General features: G+C 44.1%; 1 protein-coding gene across 4 annotated transcripts in view; it reads right to left on the reverse strand.

Annotated features, from left to right (window-relative positions):
- Positions 1–14,754, reverse strand: part of Timd2 (T cell immunoglobulin and mucin domain containing 2) — a 38,148-nt gene extending 23,394 nt beyond the window's left edge. The window contains exons 1-2 of one of the 4 annotated variants that reach the window (XM_030245625.1): positions 14,582–14,754; positions 6,190–6,252 (exon numbers count right to left, since the gene is read on the reverse strand). The gene's annotated coding sequence lies outside the window, so the exon portion shown is untranslated. Of the gene's footprint in view, positions 1–6,189; positions 6,478–14,581 lie in introns of those variants that run through there. The other 3 variants (XM_030245624.1, NM_134249.5, NM_001161355.1) reach the window with 3 other exon arrangements.
- Between the last annotated feature and the right edge of the window lie 1,827 nt (positions 14,755–16,581).

A 16,581-nucleotide genomic window follows, 5' to 3' on the forward strand; every position in this document is an offset into this window, starting at 1 on the left:
ACCAAAAGGGATGTAAAATATCCAGAATTGTGCAAGCAGTTTACATGCATGGGTAAGTGAACAGCTAACAAATAAATTCACAAACAGTGAGACAGATGGTAAATGTATAATCAGACCATGACATGTCCCACTTACTCAAAGAGCAGGGAGCCCAATTTCTTGCCCAGGTTTTTGCAAATTCCCACTTATCTGGTCCCTGCCTAGGACTCAGATTTGCTGTCTTGACTACCTATCCCAAGGCCACAAGATCTTCTTTCCCAACTTATCACCTCAGGTCTTTTCTAGATGGTATTTGTCTTGGCTCTTTTTCCTTAACCCACAGCCTTCACTTTTTCTCTTTTTTGTACTGACCCTGGGTTAAATGTCTCAGATATTCTCCCTGGATTCGCTTTGATTTAAAGCATGTGAGATTTGGGAATGATGGCTCCTGTCTGTGTGCATAGCATTCATAAAGATGAGGCTGGAGGATTGCCATGAGCTTAAGGGCAGCCTGGACTACCTACTACATACCAAGCTAGCCAACACTATAGAGTAACTATCAATAAAGCAAAGAGCAAACTATAATAGTCCTAGGGGCAAACTTCTGTAATCCTAGCATAGGAGAGGCTGAAAGGAGGAAGGTCAATGCTTGAGCTAGCCTGGGCTACAAAGAGGTAAAAAATAAAGATGCAAAACCAAAGCAAGTGACAGGACAGGCTAAGAGCTGAAGGAGAACAGGTGAGGGGCAGATTGCATCAGCAGTGAGGATGTGAAGAAGGTAGGAGCTGAGGAACAGAGGCATCAAATAACCAAATCCTCAGGGTCGAAGTTCCCCACATTAATCCATGGGTTCCCACAAGACCAGACACTGAGCCCTATCATTTGCAGAGGATATAGTGCAGTGGGATGTCTTATTGTGTTATCTGTTACCCTTGTAATACACTGACTCCTCCTAGCTGTGTATGAATGTGGGCATGCCATGGACTGGTGAGAAGGGGAGAAAGCCCCTCTGGAGTTGTGTCTCACCTTCCACCTTTAGGAGGGTTCCACAGCAAACTCAGCTGTCAGGCTGCCCAGGCCCTTTGCTCCCCTGAGCCTTCTCCTTGGGTGATGGAATTTTTCTTGGTTAACTTGAGTTTTGCAGTCTTCCTGAGTCACTGCATTTTAGGGTCAACTTTGGCATCCCATGAAGGTTACTCACCACCCACAGGAAAGTACCGTGAGGTAACAGGATTCAGTGACCATCACTGAATTCCCAGCACTCACTAAAGAGCTTATTTGTGTACTCGTGGAAACATGGGGACAACATCCTGCCAAAGCACACACTCAGTTGAGTCTCCATTCTTGCTTACTGCAGCCCTCTCTGAAGGAGTGCACCATCTTGAATTCCCTTATTCTCCCCCTGGGCCATGCCCCGCTGCTCCCCCTGTACTACTCGGTACTCACTGCATGCACTCAATTGTATCCCAACTCCATGAGCTTCTGCTAGGCCTCCATCTATAACCAGAGTCCTGAAACCCCTTCCAGAGTGGTCTCTTTATGTCCCGTAGCCGTCGGCCAGCCAGTCCTGGCTGCTGTCTAAGCCAGCCATTTCCCTTCACTTTCTTTTGTTTTTTTTTTCGAGACAGGGTTTCTCTGTAAAGCCTTTAATCCCAGCACTCGGGAGGCAGAGGCAGGCGGATTTCTGAGTTCAAGGCCAGCCTGGTCTACAAAGTGAGTTCCAGGACAGCCAGGGCTATACAGAGAAACCCTGACTCAAAAACCAAAAAAAAAACAAAACAAAAAATGAAAGTCAGAAGCTTGACTTCCGTACTCTGCTGGAAGCTGTGCTGTGGAGGGAATGCCTTTGCTGAGGTGTGTGTGTGTGTGTGTGTGTGTGTGTGTGTGTGTGTGTGTGTGTGAGTGCTAAGGCCCTGGGGTGTCCTGGGGATGGCGTTTCATGAATAGGCAACAGAAAAGAGTTGCTTACACACAGCTGGAACAGCCCAAGGTGAAAGAGGAGCATAAAGACAAGGGGGTCCTGAATGTCAGGTCACACAAATGCAAAGGAACTGGCAGCAATAACCTGGTCCTGGTGACCCTGCAACTGCGTGGCCAGTGACCTTCCTAGGGTGGAGACATCAGTGGGAAGGATTGTAAGGAAAAAGACAAGGTGATAGCTGGAACCCAGGAGACTTTTAAGGTGGGGTGAGCTGAAGCTGTTAGACCCTGTGGGAACCCCCACCCAATCCCCGATTCGGCGTGCACCCAAAAAATCATGAAGGACCATCTCTTGATGTAATTACATGAGGACGTTTAATGACGGAGCTCCGGACCGACATGCATCCCACACAGGAGATAACGGATGTCGGTCACAAGGCTCGAAAGCTAGGGGTTTTTATGGGGTAAGGGGCTTAGGGGTGTGGAATTCAGCATAGTGACACACTATTGGCTTATTTAAACATTAACAGAAAGATTACATGTTAGCAAAAGGGCATCAGGACTTTGTTCCTGTGGGCTGGGGGCTTATCTTGTTCACATAGCAACCAGTTGATGTATGACTTTACCCAGCGTCAAGGGGCAGTAGACAGAGGGGAGGTTCTGGCCAGGTGGTGTTGACCCAGACAAGATAGCCCTGCTTGTACAATCAAGCTGTTCTTAGGAATGTCTTAACAACAGCCCTGTCTGTTCTGCTTTGTTCTCGGCCCCAGGCCTCTAGCTCATAGACAACTCTTTTACATGAATCACAAGATACAAAATCTCATTTTTCTTTCAAAGCCTGTCTTTGCTACTTTGTAATTCTTCCTCCTACCCTTTATCCCCAACTACCCCTCAATCTGGATTCTAGCCTTTTTATACCATATGTAAAGTTCCCAGACTTCCAAACTTCACACAATCACAGAATCTGCAGCTGGCAAAACCCTGCCTCTGTTATAGCATGAGGCAAATCATAGGCATGCTGAGGGCGGACCCTCTCAAGCAGCCTGATAGCCCCACACCTGGGATTAAACTGACCAGGTTTTGTGGCACACACCTTAAATCCCAGCATTTGTGAGGCAGGTGGATCTGAGTTCAAGGCCAGCCTGGTTTACAAAGTGAGTTCCAGGGCAAATATAGAAAAACCCTGTTTCAAAAAACCAAACCAAAAAAAGGCACAAAGCATTTTCTTATGATATTTGTGTGTGTTTTGTTTTGTTTTTTAAGAAACACAAATTCCAAAATTGTCACTATACTAAGCAGCTGACGTCTAAGCAGCTGGACATGGCTCAAAATCCCTAAGGCTGTTTGACCTTGACTGAGTAGAAGAACTTGCTGATGGTGGAGGGATAGAATACTCACTGACCTGCAGAACCAAAGCTATCTCAGGGTATCTTAGATTTTTGAGTAGCCAATAGCTACTGAGATCAGCTTCTAACAACTTCTTGACTATTAAATGAAACTTGAAATGTAGCCTGGGTTGGCTTCAACTAGCTTCATCTGCTCTGAGGCTGGGACATCTCATGACCAGAAATTTCTTTGCCTCAATGTAGCTCTCACCTCATGGCCCACTAGTGTGGTTGGTTTATTCATTTTTTTAGTTATTTTGGTAGGGTCGACCTGGAACTCTTTCTATCTCAGGTTGGTCTCTCACAAATAGAGATCCTCCTGCCTCAGAAGGCTGTGATTACAGGCATGACCCAACACACCCAGTCTGCCCTCTGGGCTTTGTACAAACACTAACCCTTCACTTTCATTCCTGGACAGTCAAAGTTCGTGTTTGACCTGGTAGTACAAGCCTTCTGTACCCCCAGCTCTGTACCCCAGCTCTGTACCCCCAGCTCTGCACCCCCAGCTCTGTACCCCCAGCTCTGCACCCCCAGCTCTGCACCCCCAGCTCTGTACCCCAGCTCTGTACCCCAGCTCTGTACCCCCAGCTCTGTACCCCCAGCTTCTCAGGAGGCTGAGGCTGGAGAATCATGGGCTTCAGGCCTGTCTAGGCTACCTGAGCAACTCCTCTAAATAAAAAATGGGGAAATGGGTTTGGATGGCTGGATTTAAAGGTCAGTGGCAGAGAGACCCTGTTTACATCTTTTGCAAGCACATAAAAAATGTGATTGCAGCCAGGCGTGGTGGCGCACGCCTTTAATCCCAGCACTCGGGAGGCAGAGGCAGGCGGATTTCTGAGTTCAAGGCCAGCCTGGTCTACAAAGTGAGTTCCAGGACAGCCAGGGCTATACAGAGAAACCCTGTCTCGAAAAACCAAAAAAAAAAAAAAAAAAAAAAGTGATTGCAACAGAAAGAGTCAGTTAAGGTGTAGCACATTCCTTTATTCCCAGAACTAGGAGACAAAGGAATGCAGTTATGCAGTTCTCTGTGAGTTCCCTGTCAGTCTGATCTGCATAGTAGGTTCTGGGGCAGCTGGAATAGCTACATAGTAAGATGCTATTGCAGCAAACACACACACACAAATTATAATTGTAGAATAAAATGAACTTCACATAAATTTTCCATAGTGGAATGTCACTCAGGGTTATTTGATGTCCCAAACCCATGCTCACTTAAACTTGGATCAAAATCAACTATTTTACCACCACCTTAGAGAAAAGTCTGTATTTTTACATAGCTAAAGTTATATACTTTTTTTTTTTTTTTTTTTTTTTTGATTTTTTGAGACAGGGTTTCTCTGTGTAGCCCTGGCTTTCTTGGAACTCACTCTGTAGACCAGGCTGGCCTTGAATTCAGAAATTCACCTGCCTCCCAAGGGCTGGGATTAAAGGCGTGTGCTACCATGCCTGGCTGTTTGTTTTTTGTTGTTGTTTTTTGTTTTTGTTTTGTTTTTTTTACTTAAAAAAAAACAACCATATGGTGGCCTCTAACTCACTGTAGCTCAGTTGGATTTTAACCCCTTCCTACTGTCTCAAGTGTTGGGATTGCCAACACGCTAAGATCAGGGTTTCTTTCTTTTTCTGTTTTTGGCAGGAAGCCCTGAGTTCAATCTTTCTCACCAGATAAACAGGGTATGGAGGCATATGGCTACTGGGGAAGGCAGGGTCAGAAGTTCAAGCCCATCCTCAGCAAAGCTTCTATTCTGAGGAAATCCTGACACAAGAGGCCCTGTCTCACAGACAGTGACAGTAAGAAGCAGTCACGGAGCTTTATGCTTGGAACCCAGAACTCAGGGGAAGACTGGAGATCTAGGCCAGTGAGGTTTCACAACTGCATTGTAAAAACCTGATGAGTGTTCACTATGATGTGTTTCCTACACTGTCTGACTCGTGGCTCATTTTAAAATCTTACAGTGTAGGTGGGGGAGAGAAGCATTGGGGCTTTGGAGTGTGAAAACACAATCACTCTATTGCATCTGGAAGTGAGGGAAAATACCAGGTCAGACAACCAAAGAGCATGAAATTCCCCAAACACAGAATATGCATTCTGGAGAAAGAGTACACCAATTCTCAACATAAACGCATACATTTTAAAAATCTCAAGCTTTTCTCTAAGTATCTTTCACAACACTTAAAGAAAAATGAAATCCAGGAGTTGAATAGATAGAACAATGGTTAAGAGTACTGGCTGCTCTTCCAGAAGACCCAGGTTCAACTCCCAGTGCCCACATGGCAGCTCACAACTGTTTGCAATTCCAGTTCTGGGGAGGAACTGGCAACCCCACACTGACATACATGTGGACAAATACCTACTCACATTAGATAAAAACAAATCTTTTTTTTTTTTTTCTTAAATCCACATGAACACCAAGCTCTAAACGGTGCCCACTTGCCTAGCCTGGCCATGTGCTCCCCTTCTCAACACTCCAACTAAAGCAAATCTTCTTCTCTTTCTGGCCTTGCCAAGTTCACAAACACGATATCTCAAATTCCAGCAGCCAATTTGATGCTATAGATCTGGGTCTATAGGTCCATGCCTAATTATCTAGGGCTTAGTCTAAAATTACCAGACTATTCTCTTCTACAGTTTCCTTCTTATATCTCATGTTAACTCCATTTAAGAAGGCTTTAATAGCTCATATATTAAAAAGTCCATTATTCCATTTAAACGAGGATCAACCTTCCAAGAATCCGAAGAACTCTATTGGATATTAAGTTGTCCTAATGTCTAGAGACTCATCGTTGTTCCAATGCCGCCATAGAATCCCACATTGTCTCAAATGCAAAGCCACATGGCACAGAACCTCCAGGAAGTACTGTCCTCATTGCTTCTCTCTAACACGAGCCTACAGAAGAGGGAACTTACCAGTTAGGAGAGAGCCGTAGCTTCTGGTTAGTGTCTCCTTCTAATCCTCTGCTGCTGATGGAGCTGCTGATAGATAAAGAGGAATCTGTCCCAGAATTCCATCCTTATCTCCTGGCCACACCTTCAATATTTTGTTTGAAAACTGAGTCTCTCTAGTTCTACCATCCTTTTGCCTGATTGTATATGTTCAACTTAAAGAGATTATAAAAAAATACTTAAAAGACTAGCACTCAGGAAAGCAGAGGCAAGTGGATCTTCTGAGTTCAAGACCAACTCCGTTTACATAGTGAAACTTTGTCCCCACAACAACAAAGCTAACTTTCTGCTGGGCGAAGCAAAGGTCTTCACTTGAGTTCAAACTCCAGGTCTGGAGATCATGCTGACTTTGAAAAGTTTTCAGCAGAAAGGGACTTTGCACCATGCACCAGCTTTCTTAGTTGTATATGAATAAACTGAAAGTCAGAAAGAGGAATAGAATATAGATAGAACCCAGCGAGGGACCTGGTGCACAGGCAGAAGTGAAAGCTGACTAATTATACACGTTGGTCTGTCAGTCAATTAACAGTTTAAGCAAATAAAGCTAGACTAAAGTCCCTGCTTGCAGAACGCTAAGGGGAGGCTGCCAGCTTTCTAAGCTGAGCTTCTCCATGCCCTCATACGCTTTTCAGGCTTAGTAACTATACAGGCTTCCAGAGTTGGGTAGTTGCAGAGGAATTTTTTTTAAGATTTACTTATTTATTACATATATGTAAATACACTGTAGCTGACTTCAGACACCACAGAAGAAGCATCAGATCTCATTACGGATGGTTGTGAGCCACCATGTGGTTGCTGGGATTTGAACTCAGGACCTTCAGAAGAGCAGTCAGTGCTCTTAACCACTGAGCCATCTCTCCAGCCCCGCAGAGGAATTTTAATCCAGAAACATAACTGTTGTGGCAAGGGATCACATGTCTGTGTGATCGGGCTGGAATGACACACCTTTAATTCCTCTGGCTGGATTACAGACACACCCTTGGTACACACCTTTAGTCCCAAACAATGAAGGTAAAGTTGTAGAAGGAAGAAGTCATATTTGAAAGTGATATCTAATAGAGAGGCAAAGTGATGAATGAGAATGAGTCAAAGAGAGGATATGCCCAACTCTCAGGAGAACACAGGAAAGAGAAGCTACTTAAAAGAGAAGGAAGGAAGGGAGGAGAGAGAGAGAGAGAGAGAGACAGACAGACAGACAGACAGACAGACAGACAGAGACAGAGAGAGAGAGAGAATATGAGAGTTTTAGAGCTTTACCAGGATAATTTTTAGAGACAGGCTACAGGTAAAGACAGAATGAGCCAGAAAATGAGAAGAAACCAGATTAGAACAGATTGCCAGAGTTAGTTTGAGGCCAAGCAGAGCAATTCAGTCAAAAGCTGAGAGAAGCTACTTTGAAACAGTCAACTTGGAGAGGATTTGGGCCAGAACCAGCTGGCCATAGCAAAACGAGCTAGAAGGAATGGGTTTATTCAGCAGTTAGCTTCTGAGACAACAATTATATCTGGTGAATAAAAGTTACTTTTACAAAGGGTTGTGATAGATGGTGAAGACAGCTTGGACATGGGTTTAAGCCAATAGAAAGTCTTTCTTAGCCAGCTGCACAAAAACCATGTTCTGAGTTGACATAGTTCAGTTAACAAGACCAGTTAGCCAGGAGCAGAACTATAGAAACTAAAAAGCAATGTTCGTACAGTTTGAGACGTTCCCAGAACCGTATTGACATTGATAGATTAGGCGTTTGTTTTAGTTTTGGCAGGAGGTGTTTTCCATATGCTGCTGAATTTTACAGACTGAATGGCACTTCCATGTGGAGTCGAGTCTCAGGGCTTGCTAAGGTTTGGTGCCCTGTTATACTGGTCTTAGTAAATGAGTCACACTATACACTACTCATCCTGTTAGAATGAGATGTGGTTGGTCCTACAGCTCTTGTTGTTATCCAGATAAGGCAGAATAGCAGACATCAGAATAAGGGGAAGTGCCTTGGTTAAAAGTTCTGGATATTAGGCAAGTTTTAGCCTCTTGTAAGTCCTCTAATATTGATTGGGGTACCCCCCAGTCACTGTGAACTTTGTCAGTTAATAGGCTGACAGTCCGAACTGTTTCTACCCCCATGTAGTACAGGGGCCAGATGTCTGACAACCAGTAACCCTGGCTAATTTTTGGCTGGGAATGATAAACTCTATCCCTAGGGTGCCTTCTGTGGCATAGGTTTGAATCCTCAGGATTTTCCTGTTTCCCAAAGACCGGAATATTTTTTTGAAGAAATTTGTTTTAGGAAGCCTCATTTCACAATCTCAAATTTTGTAACGGAAACTCCCTTGTTTCTAGTAATCAAGTAAGGCATATGTAGAATTGTAAATTTACAATTTTTATCTTTTTTTTTTTTTTTTTTGAGACAGGGTTTCTCTGTATAGCCCTGGCTGTCCTGGAACTCATTCTGTAGACCAGGCTGGCCTCGAACTCAGAAATCTGCCTGCCTCTGCCTCCTGAGTGCTGGGGATTATAGGCGTGTGCCACCACGCCTGGCTGTACCCCATTTTTTAATAGGGTTATTTGAATTTCTGGAGTCCAGCTTCTTGAGCTCTTTGTATATATTGGATATTAGTCCCCTATCAGATTTAGGATTGGTAAAAATCCTTTACCAATCTGTTGGTGGCCCTTTTGTCTTATTGACAGTGTCTTTTGCCTTACAAAAGCTTTGCAATTTCATGAGGTCCCATTTGTCAATTCTTGGTCTTACAGCACAAGCCATTGCTGTTCTATTCAGGAATTTTTCCCCTGTGCCCTTATGTTATCTTCCCCACTTTCTCCTCTATAAATTTCAGTGTTTCGGGTTTTATGTGCAGGTCTTTGATCCACTTAGACTTGAGCTTTGTACAAGGAGATAATAATGGATCAATTCGAATTCTTCTACATGATAACCGCCAGTTGTGCCAGCACCATTTGTTGAAAATGCTGTCTTTTTTCCACTGGATGGTTTTAGCTCCTTTGTCAAAGATCAAGTGACCATAGGTGTGTGGGTTCATTCCCTGGAGTTCAATTCTATTCCATTGCTCTACCTGTCTGTTGCTGTACCAGTACAATGCAGTTTTTATCACAATTGCTCTGTAGTACAGCTTGAGGTCAGGCATGGTGATTCCCCCAGAGGTTCTTTTATTGTTGAGAATAGTTTTTGCTAGCCTAAGTGTTTTGTTATTCCAGATGAATTTGCAAATTGCCCTTTCTAACTCTGAAGAATTGAGTTGGAAGCTGGGTATGGTGACACAGGCCTTTAATCCCAGCACTTGGGAGGGAGGCAGAGGCAGGCTGATTTCTGAGTTCAAGGCCAGCCTGGTCTACAGAGTGAGTTCTAGGACAGCCAGGACTACACAGAGAAACCCTGTCTCGAAAAACAAAAAAACAAAACAAAACAAAAAATTGAGTTGGAATTTTGATGGGGATTGCATTGAATCTGTAGATTGCTTTCGGGGATAGCCATTTTTACTATATTAATCCTGCCAATCCATGAGCATGGGAAATCTTCCCATATTCTGAGATCTTCTTCAATTTCTTACTTCAGAGACTTGAAGTTCTTGTCATACAGATCTTTCACTTCCTTAGTTAGAGTCACAGCAAGGTATTTTATATTGTTTGTGACTATTGTGAAGGGTGTTGTTTTCCTAATTTCTTTCTCATCCTGTTTATCCTTTGTGTAGAGAAAGACCACTGATTTGTTTGAGTTAATTTTTTTTGTTTGTTTTTTGTTTTTTTCGAGACAGGGTTTCTCTGTATAGCCCTGGCTGTCCTGGAACTCACTTTGTAGCCCAGGCTGGCCTCAAACTCAGAAATCTGCCTGCCTCAGCCTTCCGAGTGCTGGGATTAAAGGCGTGTGTCACCACGCCCGTCTTTGAGTTAATTTTATATCCAGCTACTGCACTGAAGCTGTTTATCAGGAGTTCTCTGTTTAGGAGTTCTCTGGTGGAATTTTTAGGGTCACTTATATATATTATCATATCATCTGCAAATAGTGATACTTTGACTTCTTCCTTTCCAATTTGTATCCTCTTGACCTCCTTTTGTCATCGAACTGCTCTGGCTAGGACTTCAAATACTATATTGAATAGGTAGGGAGAAAGTGGGCAGCCTTGTCTAGTCTCTGATTTTAGTGGGATTGCTTCGAGTTTCCACTTAGGTTGATGTTGGCTACTGGTTTGCTGTATACTACTTTTATTATGTTTAGTTATGGGCTTTGAATTCCCGATCTTTCCATGACTTTTATCACGAAGGGGTGTTTGATTTTGTCAAATGCTTTCTCAGCATCTAATGAGATGATCATGTGATTTTTGTCTTTGAGTTTGAAACTTTAATTTCAATGAGTCCATAATCTAGAGACAGTCCATTTGGCATCAGTGTCTGTGGCTTCCACTTTCTTGACCAGGGTGTAGTTGATCCATGGTGTAATGCCAGCTACTTCCACAGCCATAGGAGTGGCAAGAATCACTGTATAGAGTTCTATCCAAGTTGGTTTCAGTGGCTCATTGGCTACCTGCTTGACTCAGACAGTATCACTGGACTGGAACAAGGGGAAACTGGTAATGAACTGAGAGGCCAGCTGGATCTCTCAGTCTAATGATGGGTTTTCTGAAGTACCTGGAGTGACTTGAGAAAGAGATTGTAAGAGAATGCTGCCAACTGTTGGTCTTGGAGCCTGGGAAGCAGGGGCCTCTCAAACTGAATCTCATAGTAAATCCATCCCTACAGCTGAAGCAAAGTGAAGGAAGGAAGGATGCTCTAGCTTTTTTTCTTTTTTAATGTCTTGTTTATCCTTTCTACCGGGCCAGAACTCTGAGGTCTATACTCACAATAAAGTCTTTAATATATACTTAAAGCTTTAGCTATTCATTGATGGGTATGGGCTATGAAAGCCAGGCCATCATTGGACCCCATTGGTAGTGGGAAGCCTCTTCCTGAGGGAACTTTTTAACCTGCTATCTGAGCAGCTTCAGCCTGTTTGGGGGACACTTTACCCACCTTGAAAAAGTGTCTTTAAAAACTAGCAAGTACTTCTATCGTCCCCCAGCCGTCTGGATCTTGGTGACATCAGTTGTTTGAGAGTCTGTTAAGGTGTCGATTGCTCATCCCTACCCCTTCCTGGGTAACGGTTCTCCATTTTGGATTCATTTGAACATCTGGCTGAGACATCCTGCTTTAGGCTGCCCAGTCTAAGGTACAACATACCTTGGTCTGAGCAACTCAGAAAGTTTCATGGATCCCAGATGAGCAAACTCAAGCCAGATTAGATTATATTAAATTCAGGTTTATTGGAGTGCTGCTGTCAGGTGGGCCAGTTTACTGGCACCAAGAAAGGAGGCCAGGAAAGTTGTCTTGAGAAGGGAGAGAGAGAGAAAAAAAAAAGAAGGAGAGAGGGTGGGGAGACCAAAATGTCTGGATTATATAGGGAAGAGCCTCTGGGGGGAAGGGCAGTCCAGTCTATGGGCTGGAAAGTTCAGGGCTGGGGGAAGGGTATACCAGGTAGGGACTGAGGGATGCTGGGAGAATCTGGAGGCCAGGTCAGCTTTGATATGTGAAATACGCACCTTAGCCCCTTGTCCTGGGGTCTGAAACCAGAGATGTAGCCTGGTGCAGGTTAGTTACTAACAGTCCTGCCAGTTCTTTCTGAGAGAGTGATCTTTCCTTTCCCTCTGGTGTCCTCCATCAACCTGTCTATGGGTGGGTTTGAGATGTCCCTGTTTCCTTTAGCATGGAGTCTCAGGTAGTATCACTCGGGAATAACTCATGTCATTACACTATCAATAGGTCTCACTGGGTGTATTAGTCAGGGTTCTCTAGAATCCCGGAATTTATGGAATGTCTCTATATATTAAGGGAATTTATTGTAATTACTTATAGTCTGTAGTCCAAGTGCCCCAACAATGGGCAGCTGTGAATGGGAAGTCCAGGAATCTAGTAGTTGCTCAGTCCCATGGGGTTAGTTGTTTCAGCTGGTCTTCTGCATAAGCTGGAATCCAGAAGAAGTAGGTCCCAACACATGGGCTGGCAAGTAAGTGCAAGCAGGCAAAGAAGAGCGAGTCTTCCTTCTTTCAATGTTCACATACAGGCCTCCAGCAGAAGGTGTGGCCTGGATTAAAGGTATGTACCACCATGCCTGGATTTGGAACTTGTTTTGTCTCAGTCTGGCCTTGAACTCAGAGATCTGCTTGCCTCAGTCTCCTGGGATCAAAGGCATGTACTACCTTGCTGGGCCTAAACATTTCATGGCTGCTATGTCTCAAGATCTCCATGTCAAGATCCAGGTCAGAAGCCTGAGTCTTCCCTGAGTCAAGTTGACAACCAGAAATAGCCATTGGTCTTAGGGCTGTTTGTCAAGCAACCAGGTCATAAAGTCTAGCAGTGTGGGACAACACTTTATAAGGGAAAGCAAATAGCTCCTAGGATGGTCAAGATTTTTTTTAATGCTCCTTTTCCCTCTTTCTGTATACATCACATTGTGGATATGACTGGTAGTAAACAATACTGACTGGCAGTCCTTGTATATGGTGGTGGACTTACCTTTGCCCCATCTGAGAGCCGGGATCAGAGCAATCAGTTCTGCTTTCTGGGCTGAGGCACCTTGCTTGAGCTCAAATCATTTTGGTTAAAGTAACTACTGTAGCTCCCACGTACCTGGTTTCATCCTTCATCTCCTGTCAGTCAAGGATGAGCACCTGCACTGACGGTGGTAGGTTTCTCAAGTTGGACTCAAGAATGGACCGGGAGTAGGGCCTGGTACTGGGTCATACAGTCATTAGACAAGTGTCATTCTGCTGTTCCACAGAGGAGGGACTCAAGTGTGCTGTTGGGTGCTGTGAGCATAACTTGACCCAGAGTTAACTTGTCTGTTTATTTGTATGTTTGTTTTGTTTTTTTCATTAAATTTCCAGTAGCTACTGCAGCTCTTAGACAGGTGGGTCATCCTTGGACTACAAAGTCCAGTTGTACGGACAGGTTTGTCACAGGATGTTTCCATGGCTCCAAAGATTGGGTTATGTGAAGACCTACTCATTTTAGCCAGGTGTTGGTGGCGCACTCCTTTAATCCCAGCACTTGGGAGGTAGAGGCAGGTGGATTTCTGTGTTTGAGGCCAGCCTGGTTTACAAAGTGAGTTCCAGGACAGCCAGGGCTACACAGAGAAACCTTGTCTTGAAAAGAAAAACAAAACACAAAAAAACCAAAAAAAAAAAAAAAAAAAAAGACCTACTCATTTTAATACAACTGTAGTCATTTTGAATCTAGTCCATTTAGTTCATAAGGTGAAGCTAAGTTCAAATTCTCAAACTCCACTTCCCAGAAGTAATTATTCTAGCTGACACTGAGAAAATCTCCCAAAAGGTCCCAATGCTATGGTTGTATCACTCATCCTCTATCATCTTAGTCCTCTGGAAAACCCTAACCACCACCTCACTTAGGCCAAATAGCTTAAAGGTTGTCTGGTAATACTTTGTCTAGTTAGCCAAAATGTAATATTCCTCCCCCTTGTCTTCTGCGCGTGGTTTTCCTATAAAAAGCCTGCTCTAAGAGTAGACCAGCATCAGTTTGGTTCCAGAGTCTTCTCTATGACCCTGATTCATCAGCTTGAATTAAGCATTCAATAAACTTTCATCCTATCTGACATCTGTGTCCACGTGGTTAGTGGGTGACTGTTCCTGGACCACAACAAGTTACAACCACTTTCATCTTTTATGTAGTCTCAGTCCAGACTAGGGGCGCAGTGCCCTACTTTGTGCTCGCGTATACAGGTCTTTCTATTTCCACAAACTCTGGTATCCAGAGGCAGCAATATCTAGCTGCACCTAGGAACTCTTAAACCTGTCTCGTCGTCTTTGCAGTTGGGTTGTGAGTGATGGTAGCAATCCTGTTGTGAGACAGGCTCTCTTTGCTTCCCTTTTGCTAGTAGCCAAGATAAGTAGCCTTCTACAAAAGTGGGCTGTCCTAGCCGGTAGTTTTAATTTAATTTAATTTAATTTAATTTAATTTAATTTAATTTAATTTGAGTCAGAATTTCTCTGGGTAGTCCTGGCTGTCCTGCACTCACTCTGTAGAGCAGGCTAGCCTTGAACTCAGAGATCCACCTTCCTCTGCCTCCCAAGTGCTGAGATTAAAGGCATGCACCACCATGGGCTGGTTTAGCTTGATATTTTGTAGCCTGAGGTCTGTAACACTTGCAACAATTCCTCAGTGGCCCTGTTATAATCTGTTTTCCCCGGAAGCCTCTGAGGCAGGAAGTGTGTATCCTGGGCAACCTGATCCATGTAAGTTGTGTGTTGTAACCTCCCACTAGGTCTGTCCATTTGAAAAAAAAGATGGGTGGACTCACCTCTGCCTATCGGAGGCTGAAGAATTAATCTTTCTGGTCCAAGACGGTGTACTCCTATTTTGCTGAAAGAACCAGAGTCATGAGAGTCAGAGGTCCCAGGACCTTCCCAGTCAGGAGAGGTTGACCCAGGCTGACTGGAAGGGAACCGGGGCTCCTGTCTTTTCAAGTTAGGCAACATGGACTTTAGTTTCCTCCTTTTGTTTCCAGACTCACTGAGAATGGTTTCGTCCGGACAGAGGTAGATGAACTGGTTAGTTGAGCAATTATAGGAGCTTGGTGTTGGGCCAGCCCTGGGGGTTGGTTTTTTTTCTGACAGAGGGTAAGACATCAAAATTTGGCTGAGTACCTGTAAGTCTAACTGCATCTCATCCTCAGAGAAGGAGACAGTGGCTTTCTGTTTTTGCAAAAGGTCTTGTCCTCATCAGTTCTCTGTTATTAAACACCCTCTAAGCTATCTCCAGCAACTGGGACCTGCTTATTTCTTTAAATTTCTTTTAACTTTTATATATATATATATATATATCTGGAGCTAGCTGGGTAACAAAGACAATCTTGTTAGTAGCTGTCTTTAATCCTTTAAAAAGGACTCAACAAAGGGTCCCCTCTTCCCCCCTTAGCAAATGTTGGACAGAAGGGAAAAATCTGTTCTGTCCAGGTTGTACTATCTGGCAGGGATCCATACCCCCCCACACACCTCACTCCCCACCCAGCCCAGGGGTGCAGGGGTGTTGTGACCCTCCCCCATCTCTTGTTTGTTTGTTTTTGTTTTTGTTTTTTTCTGAGAATGGTAGGTTTCACAGATCATTCTTTGAAACAAATACATACATTGTGAAAGAAAAAGGAATGGAAATTCCTCCTTCCTTTGGGGCTCAGCCCTGAGGAACTTACAGCAGGCACAGAACAGGGTTAGAAGAAACGCTCACCTGGGGGAAACTATTTCCCCCTTCCCGTGTGCATTCCCCTGGATAAAAGACCCAGTGTTTCCCAACCTCCACACTTGGATCAATTCTGACCATGAACAGGAAGGAGCCAAGCAAGAAAACAAGCAAGCTCTCCTATTCCTGGAGTGCTTTGTTTTTGTTTTTGTTTGTTTGTTTCTCTGCCTGACCTGGCTGAGCCAAAAGGATTTAGATCCCCAACAGGAGGTTCTAAGCTGGGTCAGGGGAAGGTTTCATACCAGAGAAAACCACTTGTGAATATTGGGAAACAAAACTTACAGACACACACACACACACACACACACACACGCACGCACGCACGCACGCACACACACACACACACACACACACACACACACACACACACGAAACAACTGGGAGTGGCCACCATACAGACTTAATGAATTCACACTCACCATCCAGCCATTCTGAACAGACAGGAGGATCCAGTAACGTCTCAAATGGATCCCAGAGTCTGGATCAGTAGCCATGTCTGACCTGTCCTATGTGTTCAAAGAGAAGGTTCCCTAACGACACTTACATTCAGAAGTGACAGACCAGGTGACTAATTTGTTTCCTTTTGGGGTAGACATGTCAGACTCCTGGGAAAGCATTAGGAAACACATGATCAAAGGGAGCCCTGGGGACCTGAAATAACTCAGATTACACACCCCCTAGTGACCAAGTCCGCTCAGTCAGACATCAGGTTCTCCAGCGCGGGAGTGAGGATTAAAAAGAAAAAAGACAGTTAGACAACATTGTAGCGTGACCCCAGTCAATTCTGAGACTGAAGGCAAATTTTTATTTTTCAACCCACTTTTTAATACAATATCAATTACATGCAAGTATTTTGGGCAAGCAGTACAATAAGGAACAGGCAGCAAGTGAAGTCCTGTGATGACTCCTGATAATTGTTTAAAAAAAAAGGCTTATCGCCGGGCAGTGGTGGCACACGCCTTTAATCCCAGCACTTGGGAGGCAGAGGCAGGCAGATTTCTGAGTTCGAGGCCAGCCTGGTCTACAGAGTGAGTTCTAGGACAGACAGGGCTATACAGAGAAACC

The sequence above is a fragment of the Mus musculus genome, chromosome 11, assembly GCF_000001635.26.
Source record: "Mus musculus strain C57BL/6J chromosome 11, GRCm38.p6 C57BL/6J".
In the NCBI taxonomy this organism is placed as follows: Eukaryota; Metazoa; Chordata; class Mammalia; order Rodentia; family Muridae; genus Mus; species Mus musculus.